The sequence below is a fragment of the Cupressus sempervirens genome, chromosome 9 (assembly GCF_028749045.1).
Source record: "Cupressus sempervirens isolate cs-2001-9-10 chromosome 9, ASM2874904v1, whole genome shotgun sequence".
Classification (NCBI taxonomy): Eukaryota; Viridiplantae; Streptophyta; class Pinopsida; order Cupressales; family Cupressaceae; genus Cupressus; species Cupressus sempervirens.
The window spans coordinates 601,287,336-601,311,998 of NC_143126.1; positions in this window are offsets into that span (position 1 = coordinate 601,287,336).

The window sequence follows — 24,663 nt, forward strand, 5'->3', positions numbered from 1 at the left end:
TGTTAGAATAAGAATACAAGAACAATCTCTGATGTAAATGCTCAAAGGCATAATAGAATCAATATTGTGTAATATGTAATACATAAGAGCTAGCATGTTTATATAGGAAAGAGTTGAGAGGATACTTGGACTAGATTGAGATAAGTGTCTCAACTTGGAGGTGTACACTCGAAAGTGTCCCACTCTAAACCCTTCTATCCAAACAATTCCATGAGTTGGAATGCTTAGATGCCGGCTTAGAGCTCCCTATCCATGGAGTGCAAGAGAGTATATTTCAAGAATAAAAAGGCTCTCAGATGAGCCTTAGAGATACTCTTCTTGCTAGTAAACCATGCAATGGGAGGTTCCAAAGACAAGATGCAAGAATGCAAATGTCCCAAGGAGTTCCTCAAGGATGCAATGCAAATGAAGATTAAGCTAGAATGAGAATGTCAAATGCAGCTATGCTAAAATATGAATGAGAGTGTTACAATCCAAATATTAAGCTATGTGAGAGATTATTGCAAAATAGAAGCTAAACTAACATGCAACATGAATCTAAGCTAAAATGCCATGGATGAGAGAATGTAGACAAGGAAGAGAAGTTCTCCACAAAGCTCCAAAGAAAACCTGTTAGAAAACCTGCAGCATAACAATGTTCAAAAGATGGATTGATTGAGGGGGAAAGCTCTCTCCCTTTTAAAGATGTATGGACGGTAGAGATCAAGATGAAGATGGTGGATGATCAACGGTGGAATTTGAAAAGAGGAGTGATCCATGTGCACACACAAATCAACCAATAGAATATAAGTTGACTTGTCATATAAGACAAAAGTCACAAAGCCTTTTCTTTTAATTGCAAAATAGAAAAAAGACTTTATGTGTGCACTTTAAGTGGGTTAGAAGAATGGGGTCTTTTATTTAATTAAAAGGGGACATGTTCTTTTAATCAAATAATGAACTTAGGATAGCATAGTAAAACTATAGGTTATAATCAAATAAATTGATTATTAGCAATTTGGCTTAGGTAAGTGATTAAATTAATTTAGACAAAATGTTGAAAAGGGGGCTAATAGTCTAGATGACCATTTTTAGGTGATTACATTTGCCCCTCTTTGACTAATGCGTGATCGATCTGAGAACACATTATGTCAAAGAAAATCGAAGCCAAGTAGGCGATGATAGATATAGATGTCTAATTCCGAAGAGTGAAATGCAGAAATAGATAGCAAGTCCTAAATGCACAGCCTGATAGCAGTAGTACTGAACACTAGGAAGAGATGATGTTAGAATTCAAGAAGAATACTAACACTTAGAAAAGCAGATAGAGTGAGAGCAAGTGAGAAGATCAAACAAATGCTCCTAAGCAGTGATAAAGTATTTCTGCCCCCTCGGGATTGAAATTGAAATGAGGTAAGGGGGTGCAAAAACTAGCTAGAAATGAGAAAATTAGAATATAGCAATGTCCAAGATGACAGATAGATGATTAGAACCCAAGAATGACTATATAAAAAAACTGATAAAATGCCCCAGTTTGACTAGAGTTGACCTTGAAGGATATAACATAAAAATTAGGTCAAAACGAGTAGAAAGGTGATTTTAGACATGAAACAGTGAATTGAAGTAGATATGAAGTATGGAAATGATGAAGACATGAAGAAATGAATATGCCCCAGTGATGATTCAGAGATTAGACCTCAAAAGGTCAGCTAACTGCTCAGAAGAAAGTAGAATTTTAAAAGACAATTTTGACCATCAAGATGAACTCGAATTTGGATTTTGATCCCGAAAATAAATCTAGGACGTCAAAATTATTTAAGAGGTCAAAACTTTATATAATGTGATGACAAGATAGAAAAGAGATGAAGTGAAAGATTAAGAAGGTGAAAAGACATGAACAAGAAGAAAGTAAAGAAATATATGAAAGGAGTTAGCCGATATGTCCACAAAAAGATGAAGAGAGAGCTCTCCCCATATGCAAGAATGCAAGACTAAGCTAGAAAATGAACCTAAAATGCAAGCTAATATGCAAAGTGGTTTACCAGCAAGAAGCGCATAACATTTAGACTCTTAATTTCATCATTGAGCATTTATTAGGGACATCATGAGATCATACAACCATCACTAGTATAACTATGAGGATATGAATATGATCGATATCAGATAGGTATGTGGAAATCCAATCTAAGCATCAAAGACATGTAAGTCAAGATAACTATACGATTAGATTCCCTAAGTTTAATTTAGCAAGATTACACTTGTATCAAGGCATAAGTGCCAGGATAAACCTTGAGTGCGATCTTGCAAAACAGTCAAGGATGATACATTTGTAAGTCAATGTGTTGAATAGGACAAGCACAAATGCTTACAACACTATAGAAAAAAAAAGTATACCCACAAGCAGAAATCAAGAAAACATGCCCCATGCCCCCAGTCTTCTAGTCAATGACATCCTTGAAAGACTATTAGGAATGGAACATATAGTAAATAAATCGTCATAGACAACACACAAAGTAGATAAAGATCAGCATAGATCAGTCATTTAGGTGTTAAAGTGTGTGTGTTTAAGTCACTTGGCCATTTCTTCCAGACTTGATTCTGATAGTGAGAAATATCACGACATCGAAGACCGTAGGTAAACTATCTGAGAAGTGTTGAAAAACACTTGATGTCAAGGTGGGGGAAGTGTTGAGAAACACTATTTTTTGAGTTGTCAAAGAAACCCAAATGCACAAGAATACCTCAAAAAGGCTAAGTAGCTATGCCCCCAAGATGAGGACAAGAAACAATTCCAAGCTAGGAAATGTGTAGCAAAATAGGTGATTGAGACTAATAGACATAGGTGCAAGGGTTTCAAGTAGCGCATGTTGCCAGGTTTTCACCACTTGACAGATTTTTTCAGGACTTTTTCAATTTTTTGTATTTTTGAATTTTTGATTTTTTTGGTGATACATCAAAGTGCCTATTGCTAGGCTTTCACTAAGAAGATCTTTTTTTCAGGACATTTTCTGATTTTTAGGATTTTTTCAGCATCATATATGATTTTTTGAAATTTATAGAATAATTTAGAGATCACTAGTTCTCGAGCAAGATCACATCATTTTCTCCTAATGTATAGCAAGGTATAGGATATGATGGAGCAATGAGCCAATGGATACGCAATAATGCATAAGTAAGGAATGTGAAGCAAGTGAAAGTGATCCTCGAGGACTGACTCCTCAAGAGAACTCAAGCTAGGGAAAGAGGTGAAATAGTAATATGAAGCATGTTTTGGATAAGCAATGGAAGTAATGAGAAAGATAGCATGTAGGATAAGTAATGAAGCCAACAAGTGAGATAGCATGAAGTGTGTAGTCCAAAAGAGTAGCCATGTCAAGAGACCTATGAGAACCATGTTTCATTTATTATGATCAAGACCAAGGGGTCAACTAGATAGTATAGCAATGGGATAGAGCAATAAGAATAAAGCTCAAGATAGAGGCTATGAGTGAATGGGAGAGCACAATAGAAAATCTAGTGGATAAGATAGCCAATATGCAAAGATAGCTCAAAATTGTCAAGATCAAAGAGAGAAGAGGGGATAGATGGATGATGGAAGAATTACACATGATGCCTATTTACTAGGTTTTCATCATGGTACTTATCCAAGGTGCCACAAGAAGTAGTTTTCACCATAGGATGCATTTATTTTTACTTTTGCTACCAAGGTGCCACAAAAAGTGGTTTTCACCAAGGCACATTTTCTTTTTTTTTTTCTTTTTTTTGAATTTTAAGAAAGAGCTCAAGGTTTTTGAATGTAGATAGTGCTCCTATAGGAAAGATAAGCCATGATAAGACAAGACCATAGAAAGGTATGCTCAAAGATGTTGATAGGGTGATGAAAGAGAAATGGTAGTAGGAAGAGTATATGGACGATAAGAGTTCATGTATAGAAAGGAGGTGTAAGCTTTAGAGGATTTCATGTGGGTAGCTAAAATATTGGACAAGATCAACATTGACACACACCTTGAAGGGTATTGGAACAATGGAGGAATCATGGATGAAATAGCTTGAGATTTAGATGTATGAGCTGGTAGAAGATATTTGGAAAAAAGTGGAGTGGAAGCCTTTGGAAGCTTTTTAGAAAGATTTTTGGAAGAAGATGGAATGGAAGCCTTTGGAAGCTTGAATGCCAACTTTGAAGTATTTTCAATATTCAAGTCTTTAAAAAGAGACTTGGGAATCCACATAGCTTTAGATTTTCCTTGTTCTTTGGGTGCTTGAGAGTGCATTTCTTCAATGATGGATTTAGGAACCCACATTTGCTTTGATTTAGCTTTCTTAATAGTGGACGTTTGTGGTCTCTTTTTTGCTTTCTCCTTCTTAGCATTCACATGTCGATTAGATGGGACATCGTGATCTTTCTTTTTCAATCGATTCTTATGTTTATTCTCACTTCCAAAGGACTTGGGATTTGTGAATGAATAAGGCTGATATGACTGGTTTAGATGGATAGATGGGTGAAAAGTCATCAAGGATGAGTGTCTTTGTTGATCTTGAGGTATTATAGGAGAGCTAGGGAATGAGCTAGGAGTGAATGTAGGAGATGTAGGAACATAAGGCCCCAATATGGATGGAAGGTTTGAATGCTTTAGCTTAGATGGATAAGGACCAAGGATAGATTTAGAAGATGCAAAGGGATAGTGGGAAGGGATATCAACATCTTTAGAGTGAGCAACATGGTCAAAGCCATCAATAGACTCATGAGTACCTTTGATAGGAACAACATTTTTAATAGTAGCACTTGAAGCTTGAGCACAATTTTTAAGTGGATGTGGAGAAGTAGAACACGAGGGGACACTTTGATCTTGACAAGTAGCTTTGGATAGCATATGAAGAGAACTTTTCTCATAATTTTCAGTAAGCTCAAGGGAGATAATGGAAGTTGTGTCTTCATCATACTTAGGAGGTGGATAAGATATAGAATATGGAATGGAAAAATCTTGAAAGAGATGAACGGGTGCTTGATCTTGATCTTTCTTGACATTTAGCGCTTTTTCTTTTTCAAAGTCCTCTTGACATGGAGCCACTTCTAAGGACAAGGGAGAATGAAGAGTGAATGGAGTAGTGCTTGGATTAGGCATAGTAGTGCATGAAGGTTGAGGATGTTTAGGATTAGTAGCATGGAAAAGGTTTGCAGCCAAATGAAGGTTAGCTTGAGTTTCTTTTAGAGGTAGCCCTTGAGGATACACGTAGTCAATGTGTAAAGCATTAGGTTCTTTATTTGATAGAGGCATTTTGAAATGATTTGAAGTGTTGGGAGATCCAATGTTACTAGACATAGGTTCATTAATGTAATCTTGCTTAAGAAAAGTATCCTCATTGCACGAATCATCAGAGGTATCAATAATTCCATTATCAATAAGATCTTGGATTTTATGTTTTAGCTCAATGCAATCTGAAGTACTATGCTCATTAGATCGATGATAGGCACAATAGGTATCCAAGAATGGATTTCCATGCGAGCTAGACTTAGGTAACATGATGATCTTATTGCCAAGAAGTTTTTGCAAAGTGTCATCATAAGAATCTTCCAAGGGAGCAAAAGTTCTATCAAAAATATGTCTCAGATCCTTTTTTTGTTTCTCATGTGAATGGTATGCATCCATGTCTTCATCATTATCTTGGTCAAAGATAGGTCCATCATGAAATCTTAGCATAGGCTCAAAGGAGGTATTACTTGCTTGTTCTCTAAAGAGGTCTTTAGATCTAGAAGATGAAGACATTTGATGTCTTGAAGTAGAGCATGTAGACCTAGAAGAAGAGGATGACCTCAAAGAAGGTGACTCACATGCATGTAAAGACCTTAAGGAAGATTCATGTAATGATGCAATCTTCTTCTCCAACCTTTTCTCAAGTTTAGACTTCATTTCCATCATGCGCTTAGAGAGATGAAGGTAAGAAAGATCATTTGTTGCTTCTAGTTCTTTGTATTGCACATATAGATCTTGAAACTCTTTAGTGACATGGAGGATATCATGATCATCTAGATTCGGTTGAGGTTTGGTAGCACAAGCTTTGAATTCCATAGTGGTAGATAGATAATCAAGCATGAAGGAGACTAGAGGAAGCTAATAGGGTGACACAAGATAACTTGATGTCCAAACTAGAGAGGTAGAGTGTTCACTTGCCAAGATAGTAGAGAGAGATTAAAGCGACTTGTCAAACAATATGTCCAAGAAACTTACGACATGAATGACTCAAGTCAATAGTTAGGCAAGATGCCCAAATAGCCAAATAAATAGAGCAAGTAGGGTGACAAGTGAACAACTTTCCCAACCCAAGAGTGTAGTCAAGAAATCAAGGTAACCATTTTAGCAAAAGGATAACTAGCAAGCATGCATAAACCATGAAGATAGAAAGACCAGGAGCACTAAGACCAAAAATTCACTTTAAGCATGTTCAAGAACTAGAGACATAGCAAATCAAAGTCAAATGATGAGACTCCCCTTAGCAAGCAACACAAGAAAAATGTTTGCATTTGATGTTTTGACTTGGTTGACAAAGTTTGACAATAGTTGATAGCATAGCAAGTTTGATGTTCAAAAGCAATTTCTTTCCAAGCAAGATAGTGACACATGGAGTATTCTTCAAACAATCAAGCAAGGGACAAAGCAACCTTGCATGATACAAGCATATGTGACGTCTCAAAAGAATTTTCTAGAATTATCATCATGTGTATGTTCAAAAGATTTTCACAGGTATACCACATTCGAGAACACATCAAGCAATATCTACCTAGAAGTCATTGTTCATTACTCAACAACTTGGCCCACACTTGATGCTCCTTTGCCTCACACCAAGTGGTTTCCCACAAGAGATATTGGCTTTGTCATGGAAATGCCATAAGCATAACCAAGGGAACACATATGGTGAGTGTAAATCTTGGGGTGATCCGGGTAGTCCACTAGGATCAATCCTTGCACCAAGAAGTTGAGCGGCTAAAAAAGGTAGTTATTAACTTAGGGTGTTTAGATAGGGCTTCCGTTCATAGTATTCCTCTTGCTCCCAATTACGGGACACCTCACCTTGCGATGAGTAACCGATCTCGCGATCACAAGAGTACCTTAAGCATTCTTGCCTAGTGATCTCCCTATGGTCGAAATCCCATAAGCGATCACACTAAGTGAAGATAAACACTATGTCTACCAAGGTTTTGTGTCCTTGATAGCCTTGAGTTTATAGTGGGTTGTAAGAGCCGGGTAATTTGCTTGTCCCCACTTGGGTCGTTCCTCTCAGGTTGTCCGAGAGCAGGCCCTCTAAAGGATTCTAACTACACAAAGTGGATCAAATTTTGGAAGTCAAGATTTCTGGTTCACCACAAGGGTGAAGAGCATACTCTCCTATTCCAATCATTTTCTCCCAAACACACCAAGAAGATTCAGTTACCCCTTGCTTTTGAAACCAAATGACAAGTCAAGATTTCTGATTCACCACAAGGGTGAAGAGCATACTCTCCTATTACCAAAAGACTCCAATCACAAGTTTTATGTGCCTATGAAAAATGAACAATTATTCAATGCAACACATGAAAACAAAAAAGCAAGAAATTTGGGTTTTTATGCTTTGGGCAGCCCTGCAAACAATCGTTAGTAGCCCTTGTGCATTTGAAGCTTTGACATGCGTTCTTTTTATGCAATGTTTCAATTTTTTTCACAAGGATGGAAACCTGAAATCACAACTTGTTAGCAACAAAAATTAGTGTGAAATAACATAAAAATCTGCAATAAAAAGTGGTGAGTTGCTTCAAAAATCTAATTTATCCTCCAACCAAGTACATGCAAAGAAAGTGCAAGTTAATCACAAATGCTTTCATTTTTACTCTTTGGTTTTGACCTAGTCAACAAGATTGGACTTTTTTGCTATGATTTCGTATCCAAAAATGAAAATGAAAAAAAGAGACCCCTGTTAAAAATCAGAGAGCTTTCCAAAAATGCAAGAAATTTTAAAAAATCTCTTCATTTTCTCCCTAGAGATTGATTTTGTCAAAACAGGCCAAATTTATCAAATCAAATTTTTTATCATTAATACGATCTCAAAATTCGAAACACAAAGAAAAAACCCCCATTAGAATTCAAAAAGATTTCTGAAAATGTAAGTTTTTTCAAAAAATGTGCTGATTTGCGATCAAAAACGGCTTTTTATGAAAAATAAAGAAAATATCATAACTTCCGAAAATCACATCAAAATGCTCTGAAAATTGGACTGAGACATTTTGAGCATATACCCAACCCGCAAACAAAATTTGAGTACCAAATTCTAAGCGGTTTAAAAGATATGATCAAATCTTTAAACCAACTAAGTTTTTGGCCTTCAAACCAATTTACTTATGGCTTGGCCTTAAAACCAAAGTGAAAATTCTACAAAAGCATTTGATTAGACCCAATATGATGCTGTAAAAAACCAGAGATAAGAAATGAAAGCAAATGGAGCTGAAAATTTGATTCAAGCCCCACGGTGGGCGCCAAAAATGTACACTCGAAAGTGTCCCACTCTAAACCCTTCTATCCAAACAATTCCATGAGTTGGAATGCTTAGATGCCGGCTTAGAGCTCCCTATCCATGGAGTGCAAGAGAGTATATTTCAAGAATAAAAAGGCTCTCAGATGAGCCTTAGAGATACTCTTCTTGCTAGTAAACCATGCAATGGGAGGTTCCAAAGACAAGATGCAAGAATGCAAATGCCCCAAGGAGTTCCTCAAGGATGCAATGCAAATGAAGATTAAGCTAGAATGAGAATGTCAAATGCAGCTATGCTAAAATATGAATGAGAGTGTTACAATCCAAATATTAAGCTATGTGAGAGATTATTGCAAAATAGAAGCTAAACTAACATGCAACATGAATCTAAGCTAAAATGCCATGGATGAGAGAATGTAGACAAGGAAGAGAAGTTCTCCACAAAGCTCCAAAGAAAACCTGTTAGAAAACCTGCAGCATAACAATGTTCAAAAGATGGATTGATTGAGGGGGAAAGCTCTCTCCCTTTTAAAGATGTATGGACGGTAGAGATCAAGATGAAGATGGTGGATGATCAACGGTGGAATTTGAAAAGAGGAGTGATCCATGTGCACACACAAATCAACCAATAGAATATAAGTTGACTTGTCATATAAGACAAAAGTCACAAAGCCTTTTCTTTTAATTGCAAAATAGAAAAAAGACTTTATGTGTGCACTTTAAGTGGGTTAGAAGAATGGGGTCTTTTATTTAATTAAAAGGGGACATGTTCTTTTAATCAAATAATGAACTTAGGATAGCATAGTCAAACTATAGGTTATAATCAAATAAATTGATTATTAGCAATTTGGCTTAGGTAAGTGATTAAATTAATTTAGACAAAATGTTGAAAAGGGGGCTAATAGTCTAGATGACCATTTTTAGGTGATTACAGGAGGAAGTAGATTCTTGATGGAATAAACCACCTACCATCCACCTACAATCTGGAAGGGTGGTTTCCAAGTTGGAATTAACCACATGACATATCTTAGGAGTAGTTGGAGTCAAAAGGATGAATCACAATATCCTCCTAATGATAATATTGAAGATTATATAGTTTCTCCTAATTTATGAGCTCACCTAACTTAATACAAGATTAAAATAGAAAAGAACAATTTAATCTAATTGTAATCAAGGAAGTGATTATAAATTCAAAGGAAGATCATTCATCCTTAGCTAGGGCAATCCACCAATCAGAAAAATGCAAGGACTATGCTACAAAATGATTGACTCTAGATTGATGATTTGGACCTAGAAGATTCACCTAAATATCTATTTAAGTAGGATCTATGACCTAGTTCATGTGTGTGGGTGTATGAGAATGTATGTGTGAATATTCTGATTGCATGCAGAGTTTTAGAGGTGAATCGGAGCGTAGAGACCAAGTAGTGTAGTGAAGAGTTTTTAGAAGAGAAGAAGAAGATCTATCATAGTGAATTGATATCATATTAAATAGAGGAGATATGTTATCAAGCATCAAAGTGCTAACCAAAGGATCAAGTACTAAACATTCTAACATGTGTTTCAAAGATTAAATCTCTTAACAAAGTAGCTTTAACATGCTTATGTAAATCTCCCAACAGAGTACTCACCTCTTTGTAATCTAAAATTATTTAAACAAAGGTAGAACCTATAATTTATTTTAGCCTTTAATAGGGTATACCCCTCACTGGGTAGGTCATGAGAAGTGATCAAATCATTGTAGCCATAATAGGCGCGACTTTATTGTTTCAGTAGTGAATATTTTTTGGGTGTCATCCCCACCATAATTTTACCTTCACCCTCAAGGGTCTCCATATTAACAAATCTATTTGTTATTGTGTTATGTATTTATGAGTTTACATTTATGAAGTTAGGCACTAGATTTGATATTATGTTAATGTGAATGGTAACATTGATATGGGGTAAAGGTTTCAATGAGGGTTTTATGTGGTGATATCATATATATTTCATGATTGAAGTGAATGAGTTTTTATAGATCTCAATTCACCTACCTCTATTCCCCATCTCAGTGTCTCACTTTCCCTATTATATTTCCAACAAATTATATCAAAGTAGTGTACTCTTGGAAAAAGTCTAACCACTTGGGAGTAAAAAGATTTGGAAGATGGAAGCCTACAAATTGGAAAAGATCATTGTGAACTAGAAGATTGATGCTCAACACATTTATGAACAAGTCAAGTCCACAAAAGAGATGTTAAGGAAATTCTTGAAGAGAAGATAAGAAATGGAAATACAAGAAAATGACACCCAATACAAAGAAGAGATTATTGAAGAAATATTTGATGAAGAAAGATCTAGTGAATCTAGTGTAGTAATAGAAGATATGTCAGGGAGGAAAAATGCCTTGAATGAGGAAGTTAGAGAATTGAAAAGAGAACATGAAATTCAAGTAGTAAGGCTATGTGAAGTAATCAAACAAAATAAAAAGGTTCAGGAAGATAAAGAAACAATTGAAGATGACAAGGAAATGGTTGATGAAAAAAAGAAATAGTTCATTACAAGACTTAATGAAAGGATAAAAGAAGTAAAGAAGATAACCCATAATAGGTTTGATATACTCAATCAGTTACTAAGTACAAATCATGAGATTGCAAGAAAAAGAGTTGGAGATTAAAAATTTTTAATTTGAGAATGATAGGTTGGTGAATTAGTTAAAATCTAAAAAGGAATTTTTTGAGAGGCTAAATAAACCTAAAGAAGCTATGAGCTTTATGGATGAATAGATCAATGCACCAAGGATACCTCGTGACACTTCTATACTAGGCTATGTTGAGTTCCTATCAGGTTCCAAGAAATAGGAATCATCAAATCAAGGATAAATAAGAAATGTGAATACAAAGCCAAAGAACAAGAAGCCTACATGCTATGGGTGTTGAAAACTAGGCCATACAAAAAATATTTGTAGGAGAAAGATTGGTCAGTCAAACCCTAAACCTAAATTCAATGGTTATTATTTCACTTGCAACAAACAAGGTCATCAAGTAGATGAGTGTAGATTAAAGGTCAACAAGGCACTAACTACTTCTAAATTTAAAGGTTATTGTTTTACATGTCAGAAATATGGACACAGGTCAGAAGATTGCAAATATTAAGATAAGAGAAATTGGACTATTAAAGGTCAAGGCAAAGCAACATTGTACTTGTGATGAATTTGGTCATTATACATCTAAATATCCTAAAAGAGAGAAAACGTATAAAGGAAAACTCAAACCTAGAAGAGATAGAAACTATTTGTATGCAAATGAAGATGAAGATTATGATGAGAGAGGTCAAAGTGAAAGTGATGATGAATTAGGATTTGTGGCTATCAAGGAAGATGATCTTGATAGAGAAATTAGAGAAGAAAGAGCTCTAGTTTCCCAGATTGAAAAGAAATCTGATTGGATAATTGATAGTGGATGGTCTAAGAAAGGTATTACCTTAAATTGGGATTAAAATATGTGGTTAAATTATCAATATTGTGGAAAGTATGGACACATTGCAGAAAATTATGCTAGGATACATCTTAGAAGAAGATTTGGTAAGTGGAGGAAATTTGGACTGGTATGTTTCAATTATTAGAAGGTCGATCATCTAGGTAGGGACTTTTTGGACTGAGCAAAAACACCAAGTATTTAGGAGAACAATGGAAAGTAAAAGGTTAATGTTGAAGAAGTAAGGAGTGAAAATAAATTAAACAAGGAGAAAGAAGTTAGATGAAGGCAATAATGAAAATGTAGAAATTGTGATCATTAAACTCAGTGGATTAGCTGATTTTCCCACATCAAACTATATGATAAGGTATGTATGGAACTATGTTTTAAATCAATATATCATACACTGACTCCTAATATTGTATGTATGAAAGTCCAAATAAACATGATTGAGGATGCATAAGGATAGAAGTTAACATTTGAGATGAGAATACTTGAGGTACTGAGTTGAAAATTTGGTAGAGACTAAGTGCCAGTTTAGTATGTCAATATGAACCAAGTCTTAATACTACCTAAGAGAATTTGAAAGATGTTTATGTATCAAGTTTCATTGAGTAAACCACAATGGTTTTTATACACTCAATGTATACCTAATAATCATATGAAGCATTTAATGAAGACTCAATTCAATTGTTTTAACCTATTTACTGGATTTTGAAAATCATTTCCACTCACCAAGTTTTGGAGTTTATAGAGTAAAGAATTCAGTTGGTTTGCAGAGAGATTTGTGTCAAGATGCAAAGAGATTCAATTGTGTGATGTTGACTTAATGAGTGAGTTGTGAGAATTTATTTAAGTTGAGTTGTAAATTTGTTTGATTTTGAAACCCTAGAGTGCAAATATGGAATCATCTGCATCTACTAGTTAGAATGAGGGATTGAGAGATAACAATGCAAAAATTATTCATAATGATGCATCCCCTCCATCAAAGTTCAAAGCATATCCATACAATGTGTTAACAAGAGATTTTCCATGAGTGTTGTTTTAAATTACACCCAAAGTTATCATGGTACACAATGTCAGATTGTGTTATATGTGCAAAATTGGAGAAATGTGCAATTTTGAGCTAAGAAATGTCTATGATATGTTGTGTGAAAATGGGAGTTTGAGGCATGAAAACAAGGTCGTGGCTAAGAAAGGGTTAACTCATTCCCTAGATTTTCCAAAGGTATGCAAAGTTGAATGGATAAAGATTGTGTTAAGCCAAATATATGACATGAAATTATAGATTGATAATAGAAATTTCATGATCAAAAAGTACAACCTCTTGTGATCATTCACTTCCCCCACTGTAACCAAGGAATCATCTTTAAGACTATGCACCTGAATTGAGTCTAGAAGGAACTCAACTCTATGTCCATCTCCAAGGTGAGTGATTTGGTATATTGAAAGGAGATACAAACTTAGGTTTGGAACATAGAGAACCTCTTGAAACTCTCCATTTTCCATCTCCACGTTTCCTTTTCCTTCAACTTCCATTTCACTATCATTCCCCATGAAGATGTGTGGTACCTTGGACTACTTCATTGAAGAAAAATCCTCCTTTGAAGAACCCATATGATATGAGGCACCAGAGTCAAATATCCATTCCTTTGAAGAGTTTGAATTGGCCATGAGTGCTTGACCTTTGCCCTTTGAAGCTAAAGACGATCATTTATCCTTATGAGCATTAGGCAATGGAACATTATGTTTCTTCATGATGTTGGTTAATTCATCAATCTTTTTGAGATAACACTCATTCTCTTCATGACCCAATTTCTTGCAATAAACACACTTCTTCTTCTCCTTATTGTTGTCCCCTTTCTTGTTGCAATTTGAGGACTTGCCTTGTTGATTGGATTGTGGTGTTGTATTTTCTACATCCTCTAATTTGTCTTTCTTCCACTTCTTCTTACCCTTTCCTTTATTTGAAGAGTGTCCAACTAAATTTTGAGAACCCTCATTGGCCACCAATGCTTTGGACTGAGGTGTTTTGAGAATCCCAATTAATTTCAACTTCTTTTCTTCATCATCCAATAGTTTAGCATATTCATCAAAATTGACTTTCTGATACCATGTGAGAATTTGGCTCAGGCTAGAATTCACCCAAGAACTAAAGAAATCAACACAAGCACACAATAGACCAAAATATATAGAGTATGATCAGAACGATGATATTCATTCAATAATTGGTTAAGAGTACACTAGGAGTGCCTAAATATAAAGGCCTCAGGAGAGCTTCTAGAATGCATAGAAGTTAGCATCATGATATGTCATACAACCAAGCACATGTCCACCAGATATGGGTTATCCTCCATTAAGCATGGGATTAAGTACAACGATGTGAGGATAAGACTACAATGGTGTAGCATGCAAACCGGTGGTGTAGACAACATGTGCTAAATGAGTAGTGCAGATAACTGTGTTGTCATCATGACAACTTAGTGAATGATGCATACTCCTATGTTGTAGACACCATGTGCATAATTAGAGTTGCGTAACTCAATGAGAGTACACAAACTCCTAAGTGTCTCACCTAAAATAATAAAATAATGCATTAACCTAAGTAAAACTTAAGTAAGTGTAATAAATAAATACTTATTTACACCAAGACCCCCTCTTAAGTGAAACTTAGGGGAATGCCCTTAACCTTACAAAATCTAGGATGAATGCAATATGGGTCCCAGCTACTAGGCCATGTTAGGTACCCATGTACATAATATTATGCAATCTCCCATAAAGCGGGGAAAGAGGGAAAACCTCATGGCAAAAACCATCCCTCAAAAAGAGAGATAAATAGGGATGCATGGATGGATGGAGTAATCAAAACCTCCCCATGATAACATACATCTAGTGTATACATAAGAGAATGATGAAAAGAGGTAGAGAGACAGGATAGGCTCCCCCCCCCCACCAAAGAAGAATGCCAAATAGTGTCTGCTCCGATGAAGAAGGTAATTCAAGACTGCAGAATGGCGTTCCTCCCTTTAGGAAGAAACAATGCCAAGGGTACAACTGAGATGGTTTTGCTATGTGTGGAAAGAAGCCCATGGATAAGTGATGTCTCTGAAACCTGCTCATCCGGCTGAAGAACCTATCCCAAAGAACTGTCTAACTCTGCAATTGATGAAGAACCTTGCTGCAACTGTTGATCATAAGTATCCACAATCACTTCAATCTATGATGATAGATCATGTAGAGAATGAACAAGAGATTCTGGAACCCTCATGACAACTAAAGAAGGTAATTATACATCAAGAAGAAGAGGCAGATCATGAATACTATCCCCCAAATCTATCACTGAACCTGTATCTGGAAGACTTGATGTACCTTGATGTTCTGGACCTATCACTATGGCGATGTATGCATGTGGACTAAACTAATGAAGTGACCTCTCACTGTAACTATTGATAGAACCCCAGATGTCTAAAGTTGTTGAAGCACTATCCTTGAAATCACTATCAGTACCCACACTATATGATGTGCGAAGAGGAGTAGAGGACAAGCTTGGAGAACTTTCCTCAAAATGTACATCCTTCTCCATAAATATCTGATGTGTCTCAGGATCTAGAGGTCTATATGCCTTCACACTGCCTTCATAACCAATGAATGTACAAGGTTGAGGTGACTATGCCTTGCATCCCCTGGAAGATATCTTTGCCCATGCAGAACAACCAAAGATTTTGAAGTGTGTCACAATAGTTTTTCTGCCACACCATGCCTCAAAAGGAGTTTTACCCTCTAAGGCTGGATGAGGAGAACGATTAAGGATGTGAGTGACACTGGAGATTGCTTCAACTTCTAATGATGGATCTAGAGACTTGGCATGAATCATGCAACTTTCCATTGACTTAAGAGTGCAGATCCTCAAAGATGCAACATTTGTCTTATGCGGACTGAATGCTAGAAGAGTCTGAAGATCAATTCCCTCATGTTTGCAAAAGTCCTTACATCTTTTGTTCATATCCATGTTTCCATTGTCCATTTGGAGTACTTTGATGGCCTTTCTATATTTTCGTTCTACATAAGCCTTGAAGTCTAGAAAATTTTCCAACACTTCATGCTTGTTATGTAGAAATAGACCCAAGTGAACCTTGAAAAGTCATCAACTAAGGTAAGTATGTAGTGACCCTGTCTAGATGCAAAAGGACCTACTAATACCATGTGAACCATTTGTAGAACACCAGTTTCTCTAGAAGACTTCCCTCTTTGTAACTTCCCCTCTGAATGCATATCCACTGAATCTATTGAATATTCACCCTTAGAAAAGCTGATTTGAGGTAGACCTTTCACCATATGGTATGTGTAAAGTTACTAAAGGTAGCAGTAGTCAAGATGACCATACCGCTCATGCCATAATTGCATGTTTGAATTATATTGTGATAACAAGGCCCTTGAAGGAGTCTTGGGCACAAAATGAGAGAAAGAGTATAACATCTTGTGATCATTCACTTTCCCCACTGCAACCAAGGAATTTCCTATGGATACGTATGAAATATGTTGATGTGTCCTATGCATGGCATTTGAATTGATAAATGATTTGGTAGATCCAGTCACTATACAATTTGCTAACTGAAATACAAGGTGGCTGCTGATGTGGGTGATGAATCAATGCTCACTGGTAACTTCTGATTGGGTGCTGTGTCAAAATTATGTGTACTGTTGCAAGCCACGTGGTTATTTAAAATCTATTGCATATCCCTTGATTACTGCGCTGTTAGAGATTTAAATTGCTACCGATGATGTGAGCAGCGAAGTTAGATTTCATAATATCATTGTTGGAACTCCTTTAATGATGCTATATTATTGGGAATTTATCCCAAATGCATGGGATGTAATCTCAATGCACTGTTTAAAATGAAACTTCCATAGTGAACAAACCAAAGGGCCACCTTGAGGGAGATATGCCATCAAGATTTGAGTGTAGTTGCCAAAAATTATGCTCGGCTATGGGTAGTTTGAGGGTATGTTTGTAAGTTTGCCTAGTGGGAGAAATTTGTAGCAGTACGGTCTGGGCACAAATGTAAATAATTGCCCAAAAATTATAATATAACCTTGCAACAATAAAATATATCCACCACAACAAATAATAGAGCCAAACTAGGGTGTCACTGCCTAATTCGACAAAAAAGATTTCTCCTCATGTGCAATTAATTAATCCAAAAATAAAATTTGAAAAAAATGCCCAAAATTGTAGAGATGCATGCAGATCCAAAATTTAAATAATCAAATCAATTAGATCATACTTGAATTTCAAATTGAGGCCTCCAAGTTCTGATTTGCAAAAAAAATTTGCCTCACGATCAACTTTCACCAAATGTAGGCAAATTTATAGTCAATCTTCATCGAATCAATGCTTTGAATGCAATGGTGAGGTCAGATCTGGCTCTAGATGCTTTGAATTTATATGAATCCTCTATATTTGTGTCAAGGTGCTAAAGCATAAATGGTCTCGAATGACTATGTGTAGAGAATCTCCCTTAGCTTTGATACCATGTAAGAATTTGGCTTAGGCCAGAATTCACCCAAGAACTAAAGAACTCAACACAAGCACACAGTAGACCAAAATAGATAGAGTATGATCAGAATGATGATATACATTCAATAACTCATTAAGATTACATTAGGAGTGCCTAAATATAAAGGCCTCAGTAGAGCTTCTAGAATGCATAGAAGTTAGCATCATGATATGTCATACAACCAAGCACATGTCCACCAGATATGGGTTATCCTCCATTGATTACGAGATTAAGTGTGATGATGTGAGGATAAGCCTACAATGGTATAGCATGCAAATCAGTGGTGTAGACAACATGTGCTAAATAAGGAGTGTGGATAACTGTGTTGTTATCATGAAAACTTAGTGAATGATGCATACTCCTGTGTTGTAGACACCATGTGCATAATTAGAGTTGCATAACTCAATGAGAGTACACAAACTCCTAAGTGTCTCACCTAAAATAATAATAAAATAATGTAAAATAATTAAATAATGCATTAACCTAAGTAAAACTTAAGTAAGTGTAATAAGTAAATAGTTATTTACATCAACAATCACTAACACAACAATCCTACCTAACATATAACAAACAAAAATGTCAACAAAGACAATTAAATAGAACATTACAATATATAATATTATTTTTCTATTTTTTAGCTTTTGGGTAGGTTGTACAAATAATTTTTTTGTCTCTAGCATTCCATGAGTTACCCAACACAGGCTACCTTGATTGATTGGTTGATAGAGGAAATCAAGAGTAACATTTTCTAATATTATTAACTAATTTAATAAAGGACGTGATCTATCCTACTACTTCTATCACCCAATCATGGAGATAAAGCTTCATTACCCTTGTGAATCTTGAGGGTTATAAGTAGCTTTATTCACAATAGTGTTGTTGTTATAAAAGAGAGCAACAATAACCACAACTAAATATAATCATTTGAGGACCATTTTATTTAATTCTCATGTCATTATATTTTGTATTAAAGTATGATTCATATGTGTGTGTGTGTAACACTTCAAATAAATTCATATATGTAATCCTATTTTATTATTTGAAGTGTTGAAAAGTTGTGAGAAGGAAGAACAAATCATAAGGAAGCTTTGGCTAATATTGCAAGTCATTTGAAGATCATGTGAAGCTGTGTAAATGAAAACAAGTGTACTAGTTAAAAGAGAGCAACTTTTATGGATTGAGTAGTTGCACAATTAATGTCAAGACCATTACAAAAAGATATAAGTCATGTGAGCATGATTATGGGTATCATTCAATTTTGTGAAGAGTTAAGGAGCAGTCAAGAGTGATTTGACAATGAATTGAAGGAGATTCAAATAGTTTTTAAGTGAAAAGAATAGAAATCTCTAGGTACATATTTAATCAAGGTATTTAATTTCTAAATCTAATATTTGTGTCAAGAATTTAGTCATAAAGATGGATAAGTCTTTGATTCATAATGTGTAAGATGAACCAAGACCTAAATTCAAGGTTAACCCTGTCAAGAGAGTTAGTGATGACTCTAGTTCTACATTTTCAAGAATGCCAAAAAATGTCACACACTTAGAAGATGTTAGTAGCTATTTGAGAAGTAAGTTTGAGAATGCAGGAAGGATCACATATCCAAGGAATTTGATAATAGCTACAATTAGGATATGAGCTAAAAACAAGGATTTAAGAATTTTAAGGATAATGACCTCGTAAAGTTTCTTTTCTACTATGAGTTTGATAATGAAAAATGGACCAAGACAATCTTAAGAAAAATTCATGATGGCAAGTTCTGGTTAGAAGATAATATGGTAGAAATATGTGCTAACTTGATTCATGAGGCAACCATATTGTGTAATGAAGTCAACATACCAGTCAATGAGAAGAGTCTCAAGAAGTTAATGCTTGACAATACTAAGTCAGTCTATAAGGGAAGAGGAATTATTATAATAAAAAATAAGCATCATGATAATAGATTCTCGATTGGAATCATTGTTGTAAGAATGTGTTATAGTTCTACAGAGGATGACATGGTTGTTCATTATATACAGGCAGCCTATGTAAAAGTACAAAGTTGTGTCACCTTTTAGGCTAACTTATTAGAATGATTGAATTTGAGTATTTGTATTCAAAATTCATTTTTTTCAAACATATGATCTAGATAAATTCATTCTAGCTAAGTTATATATGGTCTCACACTTTTCCAATTGGAAATGTCTATTAAATGCATATTTTATACTAGCTTGTATCCAATTACTAAAGAAATAAAATTATTTTAGAAAAGTGATGTTTAACTAACTCTTACTAGTTTTTATGATATATTTTTAATAATATATAAACACCATTTTATAGAGCTAAGAGTCAAGAATATTCTCATGTAGATTTTATAGTGTTTTAATTAGATATAGTATATTGAAATTAAAAACTTCCACAACCACATATTTTAACACTCGAAAATATGTCAGTTTTGAGAAATTTTTTTTTTTTTAAACTATATCAAAAAATCAAAAAATTATATGATATTCTAGAGGAGATAGTCATCTTCTAGAATGTTTAATTTTTCTCCTAGTTAGAATAGATTTGTTCTGAAAAATGTGTTGGGAGATGAAAACTATCGATTTTAGGTGAGTTGAAATTTCAATCCTTATAAAAGAGAAAATATAGTTCTAAAGATAATTTTTATTTTTGATTGTTGCAGATATATATGTTATCTATAACATAGTTTGAGATCTAAGGGAAATAAGTTTATTTGCATATAGTTTTGTGCTAGGAACTAGACCCCTAATTTTCAACATTTTTTAGCACCTAAAAAATTATGTATTAAAATTAGGAAAATATATCAATCCTTATTCCAAATAATAATTAAAACTAATAGTTCTAAAATTCATCCATTTTAACACATTTTATTAGTTGACTTCATTTCCAAATTCAAAATAATACTACCAATTTTATGTCAATGAAGGTGAATAGTTATACTTTTGTTAGCATTTTCTTTTATGAAAGGGTGACACAGGTGTGTGCTTTTACCTACCTATAAATCTATGTTGACATAGAGAAGGTCAAATTGTTTAAAATTTTGAGAGTGCAGTTGATAGAGAACCTAGAAAGGATAAAGAAAGTAAAGAGCAATTAGTTTAGATTTCAATCTTTGATTACACATATGTTCTTTCATTTGATCAAAAGATTTTCTTTCATGCAGACATTTAGAATAGTAAGTTGTGATAGAAGTACAATGGAAAATATTTTTGAAAAATATAACAAAAACCTTATTTAGAAGTGTAAGAATTTGCCTTGGGGAAAAATTTACCCAAGAACTAAGAACTCAAACACAAGCACAATTGTAGACCAAAAAGGAGTATGATCAGAATAATAATGTATTCAATTCAATATGCACTAAAGTACACTAGGAGTGCCTTTATATAAATGCCTCTAAGATGCATCTAGAATGCCTAAGAATCAATTACATGATAAGTCATACAATCAAACACATGTCCAATAGATATGGGTTATCCTCCATTAACCACAAAAATAAGTGCGATGAGGAGAGGATAAACTTACAAGGGTGCAACATGCAAATTAATGTTGTAGACAAGATGTGCTAAAAGTGGAGTACAAATAACTATGTTTTCAACATGAAAACTCAGTGAATGATGCAAAATCTAGTGTTATAGACACCATGTGCTAAATTAGAGTTGCGTACTTCTATGTTGTCAACATGACAACTTAAAAAGGTACACAAACTCCTAAGTGCCTAACAAAATAAATAATAAAATGATGCAATATAATAAAGTAATGCATTAACCTAAGTAAACTTAAGTCCCCCCCCTTAAGTGCAACTTAGGGGAATGCCCTTAAGCTTATGAAAACTAAGATGAAATGCATAATGGGTCCCAACTACTATGCCATATTAGGTACCCATGTACATAATGAAATGAAATCTCTCATAAAGTGGAGAAAGAGGGAAAACCTCATGGGAAAAACCATCCCCCAAAAAGAGAGATGAATAGGGATGCATGGCTGGATGGAATAATCAAAACCCCCTTGTTACAACATACATCCAATATATACAATATTGAAGAATGAGAAGAACAAGACCTCAGAAGAGGAAAATGTCCCCCCCATAAGAAAGAAGAGGAAGAGAGACAAGGTAGTCCCCCCCCAGAGAGGAAGAATGCCTGTCAATGAGATCTACTCTAAGGAAAAAGCTAGTCCATGAGTGTAGAATGTTGTTTCTCCACTTTGGAAGAAACAATGGCAAAGGTACAATCCTGAAGATGTATGGTGGCATTGAAACCCATTCAAGTATCTATGTGTCAATGTTGATGGTCACCCCTTCCAAAACTACTGAAAAGAATGAATGTAGATCTGGAAAGGATGTCTATTGAACCTATTCCAATGAACCATTTGTCTCCTCAACTAATAAAAAACCTCTAACAACTATTGTTCATAAGGATCCACAATCACGCCAACTTGTAAAGATTGATCATGTGGAGAATGGTCATGAGGGTCAGAGTGAGCCCTCACACCAACTGTAGAAGAATTATCTTCATCAAAGAGAAGATGTAAATCATCAAGGCTATCTCCTAAATCTATGGTGTGTGACTTCATGAACAAACTTGCAATGTCTGCCATGTAGTCATCCTATGTTGCTGGAGCTAGAAGATGATGTGTACCCTATTGTGTTGGACCTATCACTATAGCAATATAAGCATGTGGACTATGCTAATGTCATGACCTCTTGCTATAACTATTGATAGAACCCCACATGTCTAAATCTATTGAAGCACTATCACTGGTGTCACTATCAGTTTCCATAGTGTATGAAGTGCGGAGAGGATTAGAGGATAAGCTAGGTGAACTTTCCTCAAAGTGTACATCCTTCTCCACAAAGATATCATCAGTCTCTAGATCTATAAGTCTACAAGCCTTAACATTTTCTTCATATCCAGTGAAATTACAAGGCCTAGGTGTAGGTGCCTTGCATCCCCTAGAAGATATGTTTACCCATGCTGGACAACTAAAGACTTTGAAGTGACTCACAACTAGTTTTTTTCTGTACCATGCCTCAAAAGGAGTTTTTCCATCTAAGGCATTATGAGGAGACCTATTAAGTATGTGAGTAGCACTACTAATGGCCTCAACTTCAAGTGTTGGATCAAGAGACTTTTCTTTTATCTTCTATAGACTGAATTCTGGTGGATTTTGAAGATCAATTCCCTTAATTTTGCAAAAGTCTTTATATCTTCTATCCATATATCTACTTTTGTTGTCCATCCGTAGAACCTTAATGGTTTTCCTAGATTTCTATTCAACATGAATCTTGAAGGCTTGAAGCTTATCAACCACTTCATTCTTTTGATGAAGGAAGTAGACCCATATGAATCGTGAAAAGTCATCAACAAAAGTAAGGATGTAGCAACTTTGGCTAACTGAAGTCATTGCAAAAGGACTTGCTAAAACCATGTGAACCAATTGAAGAACAACTGGAGCTCTTGAAGACTTCCCTTTATCATAATTCTCCTTGAGATGCATATCCACTGAACATGATGAACACTCACCCTTAAAAAAGTTGATCTTAGATAGACCTTTGACCATGTGTTTGGAGCAAAGTTGTTGAGGATGGCAAAAGGCAAGATGATCAAACCACTCGTGCCATAATTTTATTTTTGAATTAGAGTGAGTCAACAATGATTGAGAAGGAGAATTAGGTACAAAGTGGGAGAAGGAATCAAGCCTTTTTTCATGATTGAATTTCCCCACTAAAACCAATGAATCATCTCTAAGATTGCATGCCATAACTAAATTTGGAAGGAAGTCAACTTTATGACTATCTCCAAGGTGAGTGATTTGGTAAACTGAGAGGATATTGGAGCTAAGGTTTGGAGCATAGAATTCCCCATTTTCCATTTCCACATGTCATTTTCCTTCAACTTCCATTTTGGTATCATCTCCCACGAAAATGTGTGGTACCTGTGACTACTTCAATGAAGAAAAGTCTCCCTTTAAAGAAGCCATATGATAGGAGGCACCTGAGTCAAGGATCCATTTTGAAGAAAAACTTGTATTTTCCATAAGTGCTTTCCCTTTTCCCTTTGAAGATGTTGGATTTGAATCCTTAGAAGTACTTGGCACTTGAATTTTGTTCTTCTTGAGTAGGTTTTCCAACTCATTGATTCTTTTAGTCTTGCAATGATGCTCATCATGATTTGGCTTTGTGCAATATGCACAAAAAAGTTTGTCTTTCTTTTCATTACTTCCCTTCTTGTTTGAAGAAGAATTTCCTTGCTGTGAGGAGGATTATTGTGTCTCGGATTGTGATTTTTGCTTCCACTACTTGTTGTTGTTGTTGTTAGAACTTTTTCCTCCTTGACTTGATTGATTCTCATCACTAGCCACCAAGGCTTTGGTCTTTGATGTTGTGAGAAGTCCCAAATCTATCAAGTGATATTGTTCAAAAATTAACATCTCTACAAATGCATCAAATGTAGGCTTTTGGTAAGCACTTCCCATGGTCAACCTATGAGTATTATAACTCGAAACAAATGAAGCATACTCTAAAGATAGCCTCTTTAGGATGTGATGAATCAACTTGTATTCTTTCATGGGATTTCTACAATCTTTAAGTAGTACTCTATAGTCATTGGCTTTGTTGATGTAATCTTGAATTGTGTCAAAGTTCTTTGGATCCAAGAGAAGTAGATCATCCTCAATCTGAAATCCCTTTTCCTCATACACTTCACCATACAATGATTCAAGTTTGTCCCATGCAGGTTTGGATTCCTTGAAACTGGAAATGTGGAAGAAGAGATCTCTATGTACATAATTCCTAATAATTCCTAAAACCTATTGGTCTTGTTGTTTCCAATTAATCAGTTCTTTAGCATCAGTGCATTTGGGAATTGTACCATCAACATAATGACTTAAACCTTTTTTCATTAATCTACTCCATGCAATATCTTTCTATGTAGAATAATTATGTGAAGTTGGAAGTGGATATTTAGGTGAACCCATGATGTAGAAAATGAAAAGAGCATACGAGAGAGACACATGAACACAGTACACACCCCCAATTTTTAGTCAATGAAAAGACAACCCCCCCCCCCAAAAAAAAAAAAAAAAAATGCTTTTGGCACTTTATATGTAATGCGTGTACAATAGGCCACTTGTCAAAATGTACAAAGTGGACTTCTAATTTTTCTTTTTAT